Source organism: Cyprinus carpio, chromosome B11, assembly GCF_018340385.1.
Source record: "Cyprinus carpio isolate SPL01 chromosome B11, ASM1834038v1, whole genome shotgun sequence".
Taxonomy (NCBI): Eukaryota; Metazoa; Chordata; class Actinopteri; order Cypriniformes; family Cyprinidae; genus Cyprinus; species Cyprinus carpio.
Genome location: NC_056607.1, coordinates 22,112,945 through 22,129,986, shown reverse-complemented (window position 1 = coordinate 22,129,986; position 17,042 = coordinate 22,112,945). Strand labels below are relative to the sequence as shown.

The following is a 17,042-nucleotide window of genomic DNA, read 5'->3' as shown; positions in this document are numbered from 1 at the left end:
TCACACACTGTACTGAAACACTACACACGTCATGTGCACGGTACGATTTGCAGCAACAGCTGGAAAAGATATTTAATTCAGTTTCCACCCACGCTTAATCTTGGTATACGCAGGCATTTAGGGGGTGTTTACGAATTACATTACATTACAAATGGAAAACTTTTTAATGGGAATTGGCCGTTCATTTATACGTCAATAGTGTTGGCTTGAAAACGAAACTTTTAATAAACATGTTTCAAAGTGAAAGTTTTTGAAAATGATACTGTTAACCTCCCCATGTAAACTAACAAAATGCAAATTTGTGAAAACAGTGTTGATATGCACATGCCTATTACATGTTCAGGCTGTGTAGTTTTTATTTACAAATTGACGTGGCCATCTACTGGCCTGGTGTGCATAATACAGCATTTTTAGTCAGGATCCGAGTGAACGTTTGAAACTTTACAGAACTAAGGTAAAATGTTTCATTTTTTTTTTAGTACATTGAATATATTTTATTGGAGAACTCTGTAATCAAACATAAAAATGAATTCATCTATGCATAATGTTTACTTTTATATCAAGGCCTATAATGAATCTTGGACGAGACAAGATTTCCTTAAATGTCTTGTTGACTCCATAGAAAGATAAATGAGAAACGTCCATAATTTGGGTGCTCAAAAGCAGGATGGAAAACAAAGTGTGTGTTGTTTGTGGCCTTTAATTTGAAACTTGGGACAAATTGGACAACTTTTTAATATGATATGGAGGGTGTTTTCCTTTGGAAAAATTAATACTGTGGCTTGTTTGTCTGCTGTCAGGTGCTTTAAGGCACTATTAAAAATCTCATGTGTTGGTTTACGGGGCCTCCTGCTAAATGCCCTTTGGCCTGAGAGGGAGAGCGGATTAGTGTTAAAGACGTGTTCGGTGATATATTTCAGGTCTTAAAGACCTAACAAGCTGAGTCTAAAGAGATGGTACTGTCTCAAACTTGTGCACAGGAAGCAACGTTCACAACACAGACGTGCATTTCTAATAGTGTGGTTCAGTTTTCAGTGTGCCAGACGACGTGATTCTATACCGGTCCTGTGGCTAGAGTAGAGATAATATAAAGAGTCTGTTTGTCAGCAGATTTGCATGACATGCATAAGGATAGAAGTTAGCTGTAAAACAAACAGAAAGGGACAGCACCAGAAGAGGAACTGTGATGCTTGTTCGGTGCATGATAGGTCAGAAAAGTTGTTTTAATTCTAATTCCGTGTTTTATAATTAACGTGCATGTACCATAAACACAGATTCTTTGCAGCTGCGTTCTGTGTATTGGGAAGGGGGTTGGTGACCTGCATATGGGATGTGTAGTGAGTCCCGGGGTTGTTTGTGTGTGAAATAAGTGTGTGTGGGATTTGAACTGATAAGGGGAGGTGTGAGCAGGAATGAGACTCTGCATCCTGTCACACCTGTGTCCTGATCAGAAAGACACAACCGTATCAGCCGCCATCTTATTAGCAGGTTTTCAGGTTGGCAAACTCTGCTCTGAGCTGGCCAAACTGGTTTCAGCTTCGTGTGTTACTAGGTAATGTTGAGCGGGATCAGATATCTAGTGTCGCAGCTCAAGAAAGGAACTGCTCTGTTTTTAGATTAATCCATATGTGTGTCTCGGTGTGGCCATTTCAGTACAGCGAGCGTGATTTCACCAAGTACAACATGTTCCTGGATCAACATCCTTGTTGATCCTGGAACAGCATTCCAATCAACCAATCAGAATTGAGAGAGAACTTTTCAGGAAAGGTCAGTTTTAGGCTTACAATCAGGATAAGGTGCTTCTACACCCTTGTTAATCAGCTATCATTTCCCTCTGATTATAGGAATAAATTATGGGTAGGGTTAGGGGTAGGGATTGGGTTAAGTCTGTATTTTTGGGCATTAATGTTGATCCAGGAACATATCTTACTTGGAATAATCACGGCGGCCATTTCAGCACAGAGCTGTTGAGCAACATTTTACTCAAGTGAAACAGAAAGCACCATTTAAACAAAAATATTGTACAAACTAGTACTGAATCAGTTCCACGGTTCTCGAGTCGTTTCCAATTCTGGTGCCATATCAACATTTTTTTTTTTTACTATTTTATAATAAAAATATAAATAAAATTAGTTATCAATGCTATTAATACATATAAGTAATTAATACACTAAATATTAGTATAGTCTTCAGATGTTATGTATGTTGCTGTGGTTATTATTATGCCAAACATCGCAACTTCAGATTCAGTCCTGCATTTAAATACGGTCGTCACTCCTGAAACTTTGCAGTGTGTTCATAGCAGCATGAAAAATTAAACTTTTATTCAAATTACGAATGGAGCAAATAGCACTCTATTTATAATCATTGAAGCTATTAATTCAGACGCAGCCCGAGCTCACTGACTAAGAGAAAACTCTTTTATAATCGAAAAAACCTTTCTATTCTACAAAATGAATCTCTTATTTACGTTGTTTATTTTGGTTTATACTTTGTCGTTAAGAGCAAAATAATTCGCACAGAGCTTACGTTGAGCAAAATTGTGGATTCTGACTTTAAAGAGCCTCTGATTGGCCATTGCGTTCACATGCTCAATAAACATGTCTGTGATTGGCTACAGTGCTCAACGCTGCAAAATACGTTGTAAATAGAAACCGTTGTTGCTCTTCACAGAGTGCCGCTCACTTGCACAAGGGAGCTTTTGAAAGCAGCCGCATATCGGCAGCTACTGAATCAACCCAGTATTACCGAAAGGCATCATTATAGTCGTTATCGACTAAAGGGGCCATTTACACGACAATGTTGTAGCGTGAACCAGACAAATTAAAGATTCGATCGGGAGCCTGGTTGAAACATGAGCCGAATTCCACAGAAAGGCAGGATGTTGTAAATCAACTCCTAGCACCCACAGGTCTGATAACCAACTCTTTCACAGAAGAGCTTTCAACATTAACACCATTAGAACAATTATTGACAATTTCAATTCGAGAAGAGATTGTCTAATTTGGGGCAAGTAATCGAAGAGATGGACAGTCCCTGACCCCTCACATGTAAAGCCATGAGATGTAAACAAGATCGTTGGATTGACTTCCCCCACCTAGCAAAACCAACTGAAATTCCTAAGGAGACCTGTTAACCCCTCTGGTCTCCACAGGACATATCCTTACTACTCCCCAGAATGGCACAGAGAATGCCTTCCAATGCATATATGCACCCAAAATGAACTCAAAAAAGACTTCTAAATGGATATCAGTCCATTGCTTAAATCCATATCATTTATGTAACCGACACATTTGATATTAATGTTTCTAATAACTTATTGTGTATGTCTATTTAAATAACTCTTGAATAGCTTAAGGGGATCATATTCATGTTTAGGTATGTGTGTGTGTTCGAATATTCTTGCTTGAAACGTTTCTGACCATCAGTTATTTGTCAAATGTATCATATTCTTTGTTATAGGGAATCATGTCCAAATTATACCCTGCAAGAGCGGGGAAAATTCGGGACAACGAGCTTGATAAGATAACATATGATTTATGGAATGGGTGGGACAAACTTGAACACACTGAGAAAAAAGACAATATCTAATTGGGTTTCCAGACAACGATTTGAGGTGGGACAAAAGGCCAGTTTAAATACTGAGGACACCATCAAATATCTTTTAAGCGTTTAGCTTTCAGCTTTTGCTATCAGTCATGCGGCTTTTAGCTTTTGCTTTTAGCTTTAGCTTTTAGTCATGTTTGTCATCACTTTTAGCGTTCTTCGAGCGCCAGTTCCAGCGTGCTTCGGCCTGCACGCCTGCTGCTAAATTAGCCACGTGATGAATAAACACCAACTAGTCTTTCGTCAAACTTTACTTCTGTTCTTTTACTTTTAGTTTCTTTTCTTTTTTCCGTTTGAGAGTTCGTGTTCTGAGTTAAGTTTTGTAACGCTGTGTGCTCCGAGTCTGACCTCGAGTGCCCTTTTCAACTTCATGCAGCCCAGTCCACAACTCTGGCATCTTCAAAGAAACTACGCCCAACCGGGCTTCCCAAGACGTCACTTCAACGCCTGCACCAGCCTGTCGCAACTGCTACTTTTCCGGACAACAAAGGGAACCCCGAAACAATTTTTTTCCGGCAACCAAGTAGTCTCCATTGAGTCTCAATCTTTACTGGTCTGTCTATCCACCTATTGAGGAACTCAGTGTTCTTTATACTCTTTTTAAACCTCATTCTGAGAGTTCGTGTGTGAGTTTTTATATGTGTTCATTTTCCCAACCGCAGGGCACAGTCCCGTTACTGAGATTTCCGTATTGCTGTCACGTATTTTCTTAAGTTTTGTTTCACATTTTTCAACTCCTCTTTAAACTCATTCTTTCCTAAGATACTTTGAATCTTCCTGCAAGTTGTGTGTTAATGAGTGCGTGTGGTTGTTATGTGTTAGATTCGTTTTATATCAGCCGTAAACTTTATCATTCCTCTTAAAGCCTTATTTCATATCCCTCTTGAGAAAGTAATCTTGTTTTTGTGTGCGTCAAGAACGTTTTATCTGTCAACGCCTTAATTCTGCCGATCTTGTGTTACTGGTGCTAATTTTAAGTGTTTTCACTATACTTTGGATATTAATATCCAGCGCATATTTGATGTTTTGTTACCGCTCGTTTCAGATGACATCGCTGGTGAGGACGTTTCAACATAACGTCAGGGCAAAAACAGCAGTGATTCTGTTCAAATTCCCTTTAAAATCTTAAATGATTCCCTTTGAGCTAAATTGACCTGTTTCCCTTACAATGTTGTCAGCCAAAAACAGGAAACATTTTATGCGTTTTGCCTGTTCATTTACACAAAAACAGCATGTAAACACCCAATACGTGGTGTCGTCATGCGCATTACATGTCGATTTTAAAGGCAAGCACGAACAAACATACACAACAATGGCGGAGTACATGGTACTGTTGTTGCTGCTCAAGAGTTTGTTAACGCTTTGCTTTACTTCACCAATATTACACCCAACAGCGGAGACGCATCATATTCAACATACAGTACAGGTCAAAAGTTTGGAAACATTACTATTTTTAATGTTTTTTGAATAAGTGAAGTTCTTCAACTTCTGCTCATCAAGCCTGACATTAATATTGATCAAAATACAGAAATTAAAATGATAATATTGTGAAATATTTTACAATTTAAAATAATTTGTTACTTTACAATGGTTATATACTTTAATTATCAATTTATTTTCTGTGATGCAAAAGCTGGATGATTTTTTAGGATCATTATCACATGATCCTTTAGAAATCATTCTAATATGATGATTCATTATCAAAGTTGGAAATATTCCTGCGGGCTTAATATTTTTTTCAAACATGTGATATTTTTTAGGATACTTTGATGAATAAAAAGTAAAAAAAAAAAAAAAAAATTGTTTTTAAAATATAAATATTTTTGTAATAACAATATACGCTACTGGTCATAATTTGGGGTCATTAATTTTTTTTTTTCTCATTTTTTTTAAATTGAAAGGTCAACTACTTTTTCGACAGCAAGGAAAGTACCTGGTGTTAAGATCTGATAAAAGTAGTTGCTGGTAAAGAAAAATATAAAAAGAAAATATATATATTAGAATATTTTTATTTTTGGCTGATAAATGCAGTTCTTTTTTTAACCTTTTATTCATCAAATATTTAGACAAGAACGTTTTCCCACCCTCACCCTCATAAATCAGAATAATTCAGCTTTATTCCACACTGACATAAATAGATGTACAGCAGAACTGATTTGCAACACTAGATAAATCATGTGATAGACCTGTATCCTCCGAGTTTTCATGGGATTTAGACTGGTGTTTACGGATGGCGGGAGTAATTAGGATCTGATACTTCTGAAAATTCATCTTTGCATCACAGGAATAAATTATTTTTTTTTCTAAGGTATATTCAAATAGAAAAACTATTATTTTAAGTTGTAATAAATATTTCACAATATTACTGTTTTTTTTTTCTGTCATTTTTTGAATCAAATAAATGTGCAGGGGGGCTTGATGAGCAGACAGAAGACTTCTTTGCAAATAAAGTAAAAACTTTAGTAATGGTGTTCCAATGTACTGTATAACCGTCACTTCCCTACTATGGGATTATTATCCTGCCATGATTCAAAACTGAAGCGACTGAAAATAAAGTTCCTAACTTGTTTCGAAAGCTCAAAATCTTACAAAAAAGAAGTTTTGCAAGATCGAAAACTAAGATTTGCAAGCTTGGTGCAAACTGGTAAACTTCAGAAAAATATTCTCTGCAACTTACATTAAGTTGTTTTTTGAGATTTCCTTCTTCAGGACTGCAACAATTTTTTTTTGTTACGATGTTGCGCAAAGAAAGTTTTCAGATTTTCAAATTTTGTTCAGCGTTTGACCCTACTGTATTAGATTGTTTTTCCAGGTTTGAAAACCTGTTAATGGTGATTTCTGAAAACTGGTGTGCGAAAGCTATGTGTGAAAAAAACAGTTTTGAAACTCGTGAAAACAAGTTTTGCAGGCTTGCAAAAGTGGTAAAAAAAAAATAAAAATCTCTGCAAACATAAATTTTTGTTTTTGAGCTGTTTCCTTCTTCAGAAGTGCAACACTCTTTTTTACGGTGTGGCAAAACTCATGTTTTTGCAGAGTTTCAATATGTCAATGAGTCTCTCTCCCTAGTGTATTTTGTTTGCCAGATTTGAAACCTTGTAAATAGTGTGATCTGAAAACTGGTGTGCGAATGTAGGTGAAAACAAAGTTGCAACCATGAAACCTGAAAACTGAGGTTCTGAAAGGGCGAACCTCGACTTTTACCGTCATTGATGCAAAGGGCATCAACTAATATTCACATACAGTAAGTTTGTGGTGAGCGTAGATTTGCTCCTATTGCAGCCTATCAACTGTGCTGGTGATTTTACAACGGAAAACTGGGCGGCTACACTTGCGTAAGACTACTGTAGCCCGATGCAACATCATTGCGATTTTGCGACTCACGTGATGTGCAGCGTTGTCAACGCAGCTCCGCTCTGAAACTCTGAAACTCAGACTGAGCGAAAATGAAGCTTCGCAAACTCGGCAACTTAAAAAAAAGCCTGGAGGGAGGGGGCCTTGCTGCTCTTGGCCAATGCTTTGTTGTCTGCTGAGTACAGTCCAATCACAAGTCGTATTTACTGGAAGTGGGATTGACCGACTGCTCCGCCAATGACGAAAGCGCACAGGATACTCAAACAGAGGATGCACGATCTCTGGCCACAAGGCGGTCCCGTCTAGAGCTGCAAGAAGAGACCGCGTCCATGGCTGGATAGCGTCCGGTCCGGTCCAAAAATAAGGCTACCGACTTGTTGCGGAATTCACTTTACATGGCCAGTAGCCACTGAGTTTTTGATAGGCCGGCGGTTGCATCAATATACACACTCACCTCACGCAGCGAAACGACTCACTTTCCGCAGCCGGTACTCACTTTCAGCTCGCTTCTTCTGAAAATGCACATTTATTATTTATTATTACATTTTTTTTTTGTTGGCCTCTCTCTGCCCACATACTGTATTTGGTGCAAACTAAAAAAAAAAAATACTGTTAGTCATTTTTACTGTTGCGTGTCAGGTGAGTGTGAAATAGTGACCAGCTCTCCCTTCGCCAAAACATTATCTGCACAAAATCCTGATAAAACTCCGTCGTCTGATGACTCAAATACAATACAGTAAGATAAAAACAACAACTGTGCTGTGATTTCGGCTACACTCGGTGTAAAATTAGAGAAGCAACATCATATGTGTCTCTGTGCGTCTGAACACAGCAGACCCACAGACAGAGAAAGCAAAGACCTCGCGCAGCAATAACGGCAAGTCTCAGAAACTAAATAGGCTTAAGGTTTGGGCAAACCCTAAAGCGATTGTGGCGCAGAAGATCCGTGCTTTTTTGAAGAAGAAAAAAAACTTGCTAAAGGGGTGCAAAGGTGCTAAGTTGGCAACACATGTACATCTCCAGGCCATGGTCAACAGAAAATTAGTCATCCTGCGTGCAGGTTCCGTATATTGATGCGTATCCAACTCAGTGGCTACCTGGCTTGTAAAGTGAATTCCCGCGACAAGTCATTGGCGGGACCGCCGGCGCTATCCAGCCATGGACGCGGTTCTTCTTGCACCTAGACCGGACCGTTGTGGGCCAGAGATCCGTGCTCCTCTCTGTTTGCGTATCCTGTGCGCTTTCGTCATTGGCGGAGCAGTCGGTCAATCCCACCTTCCAGTAAATACGACTTGTGATTGGACTGTACGTCAGCAGACAACAAAGCATTGGCCAAGAGCAGAAGGCCCTCCCTCCAGGCTTTTTTTAAGTTGCGAGTTTGCGAAGCTTCATTTTTTCGCTCAGTCTGAGTTTCAGAGTTTTCAGAGCGGAGCTGCGTGACAACGCTGCCACAAATCACGTGAGTCGCAAACTCGCAACTGTGTGGGCGTATCTCCGCAAAGTCGGTGTTGTAAACTCGGCTCTGAAAAAATTGTCTGCAATAGGAGTGCGAATGTAATGTAATAAGTTTCGCCCTTTCGAACCTCAGTTTTCAGAGTTTCAAAACTTTTTTTCACCTGTTCGCACACCAGTTTTCAGATCACTATTTACAAGGTTTCAAATCTGGAAAACAAACCTATACACTGGGAGAACAGTGACATATTCGAAACTCTGAAAAAATGATTGCACAACACCGTAAAAAAAGAGTGCTGCACTTCTGAAGAAGGAAAACTCAAAAACAAAATTATGTTTGCAGAGATTTTATTTTTTTTACCACTTTGCAAGCCTGCAAAACTCTGTTTTCAGAGTTTCAAAACTTTTTTTCACACATTCGCACACCAGTTTTCAGATCACCATTAACAAGGTTTCAAACCTGGAAAACAAACTAATACAGTAGGAGAACGCTGACAAATTTGAAAATCTGAAAAATTCTTTGCGCAACATCGTAAAAAAAAAAACGGTGCAGTTCTGAAGAAGGAAATCTCAAAAACAACATAATGTTTGCAGAGATTTTTTTTATTTTTTTACATTTTGCAAGCTTGCAAATCTTATTTTTCGATCTTGCAAAAACTTTTTTTTGTAAGATTTTGAGCTTTCGAACACTTAGTTTCAACCTTTCAGAACTTTATTTTCAGTTTTGAATCATGGCAGGATAATAATCCCATACCCTACAGGTAGTGTTTACTAACAAGGTGACAGCGCCAACTACTGGCCTGGCATACGTAATACAGCATTTTTGACCTTTTTCACGGATATGTGTAAACGCGAATCATTTTGAAAACGTTGTTGTGTACATGTGAAACTTTTTAAAAACGCAGGGGAAAAACATTTCCGTTTTTGACTACACCGTTGCCGTGTAAACGTAGCCTAATAGTGCATTGAAGTTCTCCTGGAAAGTTTGTGTTTATGAGTCAAGTCACTTTGGTTGGAACAAGATGGCCTTTTAAATTTTTTACTTAAAATTTAATGATTTTTTTTTTTAACTCTACATCTACAAAATGATGAATAAAGAATATGCATTGTTGTTTTTTTTTTTTTTTTTTTTTTTGCTTTTTTCTATTTTTATTCAATTTATGAAGGTCATGTAAACAAAATCATTATATATTCTATGGTAATTATACAATGATATAATATTTTATTTTATTGTACAAAAAAAATAATGATTTTATTAATTTCAATAAATTTACCGTCAATACAGACGCTGCATATCTATAGCCTTTGGCTGCATCTATTGCATCTGACATGTTTTTTTCACTGACACACCCCAAACTTGGAAACTCTGGGCTTAAAGAAAATTTAGAGTTTCCCTTTCGCAATAACAACTTTGTGATGGTGTTCATGTTTGTTCAACTCCTAAATATGATCTATCCGACATGACTTGAACACACCATTAGGACCAACACTAGAAAGCACCATGTATAGCATTTTTGCTTCAAAACTGTGAGGTAAGAAAACAAGTCGAAGTTATACACGTCACATACTTTGTGTGCTGTAAATCCCCTGTAAACTGGATTTTGTGTGCTGCATTCACAGATACACGCTGCCTTTAACATATCAGATGTGTCTAGAAAAAGGCAAGGAGTTCATTTCTTTAGAATAGCTATTCAGAATAGTGTTGGGAGGAGTTTGTGTGGATTCAGTTGAGTGGCTTGGCTCGGGTTCAAACTGCGCCTTTGCCAAAAGCCACATATTAAAACGTTTCTGTGGTGCACTGCTGTTCACCTCAAGCACCTGCCAAAAAAGTGATGATTTCACAGTTTGGGAGTGTGCCATAAGGAAATCCCAGCCAGCTGATTTTTTGCGTTTCTTTCAGCCCGGCTACTTTTTGAGCGACTCGGAGGGACGTTCTTGTAACAGAAAACTGAATCCTTTGCTCCTGTGTTCTGGAGCATTTTTGGTCATCGTCTAATTTGGTTAACAAACAATTATGGCGTATTAAGTCTGGCAGTGTGCCATCGTAGTTGCACACAAACAAAACCAACAGTCTTGATTTGTTGATTTACAACATTAATCATCTAGGCTGTGTATTTATACAACTGTTATTAACTGAAAAGCAAAAACATACCCTCCACTCACAATATAGGCCTGTGCCAAACTACCAACTGACTCGTTCAGCCAGTTTATTTCCATCAGGCACGTACTTTACAGGCTGGAAAATGAATACTGAATGCATACTAAAAAATGCACATGCAAATGCATGCTCGGTAGTGAAAGTTGAAAAGTGTCAGTGTTATCTACAAAGCTGTCTTTCTCTCTGAGCTCAGTTGTTGATGGGGATCATAAAGAGTTAAAGAACAATAACAACATTCACATGAAGATTCTGGAACACAGAGACGAGAATTTAACAAAACACGGCTATAGACCCGAGCAGTGTTGTTGTACAGTGATTTCAGTCAGAGCTAGAAAAAAAAATGTGTGTATATAATATAATATGTGTGTGTGTGTGTGTGTGTGTGTCAAATTTATTTATTATAGTGATTTCACAGTACACATGGTTTCAAAGCAAATGTTAAAGGGACAGTTAACCCCAGTGCATGGACAATGTGGTAAAAAACTGCTTCATGGAAAACTTTTTTTGTTTTTTTTCTCAAACTAGTTGATCTGTAATCGACTACTGAACAGATGCAGGAAATGTTCATATATGGTTAATGTACATTTCGTAGTTTAACAAGCTTTTCGGTATGTTGTAAGTCAACTTTGCAACACATCTGTGGACTAATATACAGGATGAATGTACAGGGAGGTGTATATCTTATATGATGCATCTTCTATTCCTTCAGGTTTTTCACCCTTTTGAATAAACATTTCGCTGTGTTTTTAAGGTATTACTAATATTCCACGATGTCTTCTTGATTGAGGTCATAAAAGGATCATAATCCGTAATGATTTTAAATAGATCGACCTAGTTTTAGCATGTCACACCTCAGGACTAAGTGTTTGATGGTGCACAGGCAGTCAACGTCACTTTAAGGGTGAAAACAAACAAGATCAAGATTTTATAGTACTGTAATATAATGCAGTTTGATGCGCAAGTGAGACATAGACACAGAATAGCTGAATTTAATTAAAACATTTATTCACTTTATTTTCACTTTGCTGCACTCTCAGAAAAAAAAGGTACAAAAGCTCGCTGTCTCTTTGGCAGTACCTTTTTAAAAAGAACACCTGTACCTTTTTTTAGGCATATTAGTATTTTAAAGGTGCATATTAGTACCAAAGTGTACATAATAGTTACCTAAATGGAACTTATTAGTAACTTTTGAAATGGTACTCCCCCAGTGACAGCTTTTATTCCTCGTTTTCTTAGAGTATGCTTGTAGGCTACTAGTCATGTGACGTGTGTCTTTTTAATTCCAGCATTGCAGATTGTTGTATTTTGCAGATTATTGTTAATGATTTATGCTTTAGCTTCTTCTATATTAGCTAAATCTTGACAGTATTTGTGAAAGCTGGCTTGAAACTCCAAAAAAGGTCTGTGGATACACGGTTGATTCCGATTTTGGCTTTCTTTACATGGCTTGCTATTTTAGTGTTTGCCCTAAAGGTTAGCGAGACAGTAGTCAATAGAGAACCAAACTGTTTAATCCTGAATGATTGTTGATTCCAGAATAAAAATTTCAGCTTTTTGTGGGTTCAGGAATGCCAAATGTGTTTTTTTTTTTTTTATAACATAAGCAGAATGAATGAGTCTTTTGCATTTGCCGCATGTCTTCCAGACTTCCTCTCGCTGTTGACGCATGTTTTTGGTTGTTTGTGTTTACTACTATGAAATCAGTTTTTTTTTTTTTTTTTTTTTGAAGCTGTAAATCTGAGGTGAGTTATGGTACATCCTGTCCTTGAAGAGAAGGTGTTGAAGACTTTGTTTTTAGACTTTGAGTTCCTTCACTATTAAACATGATTACAGTTCATTACTTCTGGATCCTTTTTTGATTTTTATGTTTGCTTGCACTGTTTGTTAGGAGTACCAATCCCCCCCCCACCTCATTTTAAGGAAGAAACTAGTTTGTGTGGTGTAAATGGTTTGCCCTCTCATCTGTTGTGTGTCAAGTCTTCTCAGTGGCACAATATCCTCAAGAGGTCAGGGCCAGACACGTGAAATCATGTGTGCACTTCTGTTCTCGTACTGTTCTGAGGAAGGAAGTGTCATGTATGTGGAGGCCCACGCTTTCACCCTCAGATTTGCCCACAGCCCTTATACACGCCATCGTCATGGGAACTGCTTAAGAGATGGTAACGAGGTTACGTGATTGGCTCACCTTTCTCTGAAACATTGAAAATACAGTTTCAAGAGACACCAGATGGACACTTGAGATTTGAGCTCAGGATCTCTTGCTGTAATTAGATGTGAAGTGTTTTTCTCTTGCCCAACACCAGCTATATATATATATATATATATATATATATATATATATACGTGTGTGTGTGTGTGTAAATATACATTTACACACATACACTCTCACACACACACACACACACACACACACACACACACACACACACACACACACATATAAAACAATATGCACTATTTTGCATACATTTCCAGAAGAGAATTCTCAGCACTGGATTTAGCCGGTTTCAAAATTCCTTTCATTTTGTTGATGTATTACAGTCAAAGGATTTTACAGAAGGCATTTTGGATTTCTCTCTTTTTTTTTTGTCATAATTCTGAAAATACTGTCTCAACAGCAAGAAAAAGAAATGGCAATGAAAACAGATTTGGAATATGTTTATGTTAGTCATGCTAAAGTGGATATTTCTGTCTTAGTGCAGAAGAAAAACTAATTTGGAGAAAATATTTAAAGATGTGTACTGAAATTGAAATCTACAAATGCACATAGATAAAGTGCAGTAACAGCAACAAAAAAAAAGCGTATTTTTGAATGTTTTCTTTCCACTAGTTTGAAACATTTTATGAAAAGCCAAATAGCCCCAAATCTCAAATATGATCAATGGATGAAAAGAAAAACAGTGTTACCTTAAATAATGATTTGTTTATGAATAAAATAATGATAGAATGTCTTCCATTTGTCAAGTCTAACAACAGTCAGTTTCAGTTTTTATTGTAATTTCCATCTTCATATTGTGTAAAGATGTTGACTTTTTACAGCAAAGATGTGCACATTTCAGTTTTTAAAATAAAACTGTATTAGCCTATGTCATATATATCAGCATCAAGCACTTATAGCCTATTGATTAACCACTGCGGGAAATGTTTATAAATATTTGTTCTCAAAATCTCAACATGATCAATTCTCAGCTGAGCTAATATGTTGATCCAGGTGAGACAGTTTTAAAAGTGAGAATTACCTAAATAAAATATAAACAGTCATAAATCAGAAATTCTTTTCAGCTAGTTTTAAGTAGTTTGTAAATCCTGTAGCCAACTGGGTGTTGAGCCTGACACCGTGGGAATCATTTTACAATGATGCACAAAAATTCCCCTTTTAGATTTCACTATAGACATTTAGAAAGCACAGAGATTTGAGTGTGCTTTTCCTTGGTATGTATGTATTGTAGCGTGACAACTGATCTGCCATAACCAGTTTGATTAACAGGTGTCTAGTTCTCAGTCCCCTTGAGGAATATTTAAATGTTGTTGATGTGAAATTACCCAAATGTAGTTTGGTTTCTATGTATCACATTGGATGTTTCTTATAGATTAACTGGATTGATGCAAATTCATATTAAACCTAGATTTGGTGTTATTCAGTGGTTATAATTAATGCTTGGCAACCATATTTCTGTGTGATGTAAAGAGAAAAATGTGCAAAGGGACTTCATTTTACTTCACCATAAAGTATGGATCGTATGGTATTCGAGAATGTAAGCAGACTGAATGAGAGTTTGTTAAAACGGTTGATAGTTATATCTTTATTAAATGCTTCTGGAAATGGAAACTATTTTGACTTGATATTATGAGAAGCTTCAAAGTAGCTTCTCCAAAACCAGATCTGACGTTTATAATAATCGTAAGATCTCAATGCTGGAGTAAAAAATGTCACCGGGCCGGAACATTTCGGTTTCATTTCCATAACTTTACATTGCACGTATAAAACAGGCTGAGTTGGTCTGTGCAGTCATGCACTGCACGTATTAAAGATATTAAAGTGTCAATCTTTTTAACTTTTACACTTTTTACCTTGTCACACTCACGCCTAAAAGAAAAAACAGTAATTGCTATTCTCTGTGCACATTCATTCACCATGACGTATCAGTTTCTGGTCAGCCAGGAGTAAGTAATAGATAATATATTGAATGTATGGTGTGAATGCATGGGTTTGAGATCCCTGTGGTGAATCTGGATGTAGGCCAGCCTGACGCTGGTTATCAGTGTGGAATTAGACCCTTAGTGCTGTCTTTATCTCTCCTGTGTTTGCTCAGACTTCACAATCATCCAGCTCTGTGGTTTAACCCATAAACTCCCGCTTAGATACCGTCCTCTCCCGCTGAATCCTCAACAAATTCGTTCTATTGGTTAAGGTCATTTTTAAAGGGATAGTTCGCCCAAAAATGAACATTTTGACATTATTAGAATGGAGAACATTTTTGTGGAAGTCAATGGCTGACTGTAACTGTCTGCTTAAAAATATCTTCTTTTGCGTTCACCAGATGAAGGAAACTCATACAGGTTTGAAACGGCTCGAGAGTGAGAAAAGTTTTTATTTTAATTTTTGGGACAACTATTTAGGTTACTTACAGAAGGAGTTGCATGATAAATCGTATTTTAATAACTCTTATGATATCTGCTTCTCGCAATTTATCAAGCATAATCGTCTGTAATATTTGTCCGCTGGTTATATATCCTAAAAACGTTTCTTTTTAATTTGGCATTATCTTGTATTGGTAATGAGCCTTCACAAGCTTTCATGGTTGCGGTTGCCAGATGTCAAGAGTTGAAATCCCCAATCAAAACTTTCTTAAATCGATACGTTTTCTCTCCAGTAGTTAACTCAATCTTCCCAACCTGGCAACCATGCACTCACACTCTCTCTGTATTACGGGAAAAGTGCTGATGAGCTGAAAACACTGGCAAACATGGAAGTAGAAGTTTAGCGATCTCTGAGTTGTTCTGTCTGTTCTCCTTCACGCACTTGTTTGCGCTGTTTGCTGTGACTAAATCTGCCCATGCAGATTGGACAGAGACCACGCATGTTGAAGTTTTCTTGATTTGTGCTTCTGTAAAAGTGCAATAAAAATCGTCAATAATTGTGATTTTTATTTTTTGAGTGAAAAGTCATGCATCCTAGTTAAAGGGATAATTCACATAAAAATTGTAGTTTTTGTCATTAGCTGCTTGCCCTCATGTCAATCCACAAACCCATCAGAATTTTGTTCATCTTTGTAAAACAAATTAAGATTTCTGACCCTCCATTGAACGTTCATTCCAAAAAACATTAGCGCTTTAGTAGATCATAAAAACTCAAAATACATAAACCTTACAGGTTCTGGAAGCTCAAACATGCTTGCTTGATGTGCCAGATAAGCCATACTGTTTCTCCTGTGTCAACATCCAGAGCAAGATATCACAATAACTTTTTATTGGACATTGATAAAGAGGTGTAGTTTTCTGCAGGGGAATAGGATCTTGAATGTCATTGTCTGCAAGACAATATTCTCAGTGTTGAAAAGTTTTAAATGCTGCTGTAAGCCACAGGCCTCAAATGCACAAGATACTAGGGCAAAAAAGAAGGATTTGAGATGTTGAGAAACAGTGGTCCATTAGGGTGTTATTAGGGAGAAGGACACTCTCATTGTAAAGATGATTTGATTAAACAAGCTTAACTTTTAAAACTATAAACAAGGAAATGGAGTAAATGGGAGTAATTCAGGCAAATTTAGTATCCACCTTGAGCATCATAACGTGACGACTCTCAGTATAGTCAACAAAGCATCACATGAAGTGTAGACACTGTGTCAAGATGATTGCAGATGAAGGGTTTACAGATGCAGTGAATCGACTAAGGTGTGGTCATAACTGATGACAAATAATGAAATGCAAATGGAACTGATAATTTCCTTATAACACAAGATCGCACCGCTTAAGTCAGAAAATGATCATGGAATAGGATATGTATTTCTTGTGTCATGTCCTGTGGGTAAAAGCATGAAGACGGTGTTTTTGATTTACTCTTCAATTGCAAAACCTACTTATTAGTTGGTAAGTTTGTTAGGATTTCATGAATCGTTTCAAACTGTGTTCAGTCTGTTATTCTATTAATTCAGAATTATGATTCAGTGATTTACTTTTGCATCATCTCTCAAAAATGTTTATTGAAATGTGTGTGCTGTTTTTTTTTTTTTTTGGTATTTTTCAAGTTTTAGTGAAGAGGTGAATATTGAACCTTGAAAGTCCATTTTGAATTATTCAGAGCACATTTTTCCATTTTATGAACGGAATAAAAAGATTCATCTATCATTCTTCTATCATTAACTTTAGGTTTCAAAGTACTGTATGCATAAAATAAAGACTATTTCAATCTTTTTCTTATCCATTTTGTGGCTTCAGGAGACTTTGAATATACTGCCTGCTGCTTTCTGCCATT

The 17,042-nt window shown here is 37.1% G+C and overlaps 1 protein-coding gene across 2 annotated transcripts in view; it reads left to right on the top strand.

Annotated features, from left to right (window-relative positions):
- The window catches only part of LOC109063326 (AT-rich interactive domain-containing protein 3A-like), a 50,855-nt gene that overhangs the window by 1,689 nt on the left and 32,124 nt on the right, over positions 1-17,042 (top strand). The window lies entirely within an intron of this gene.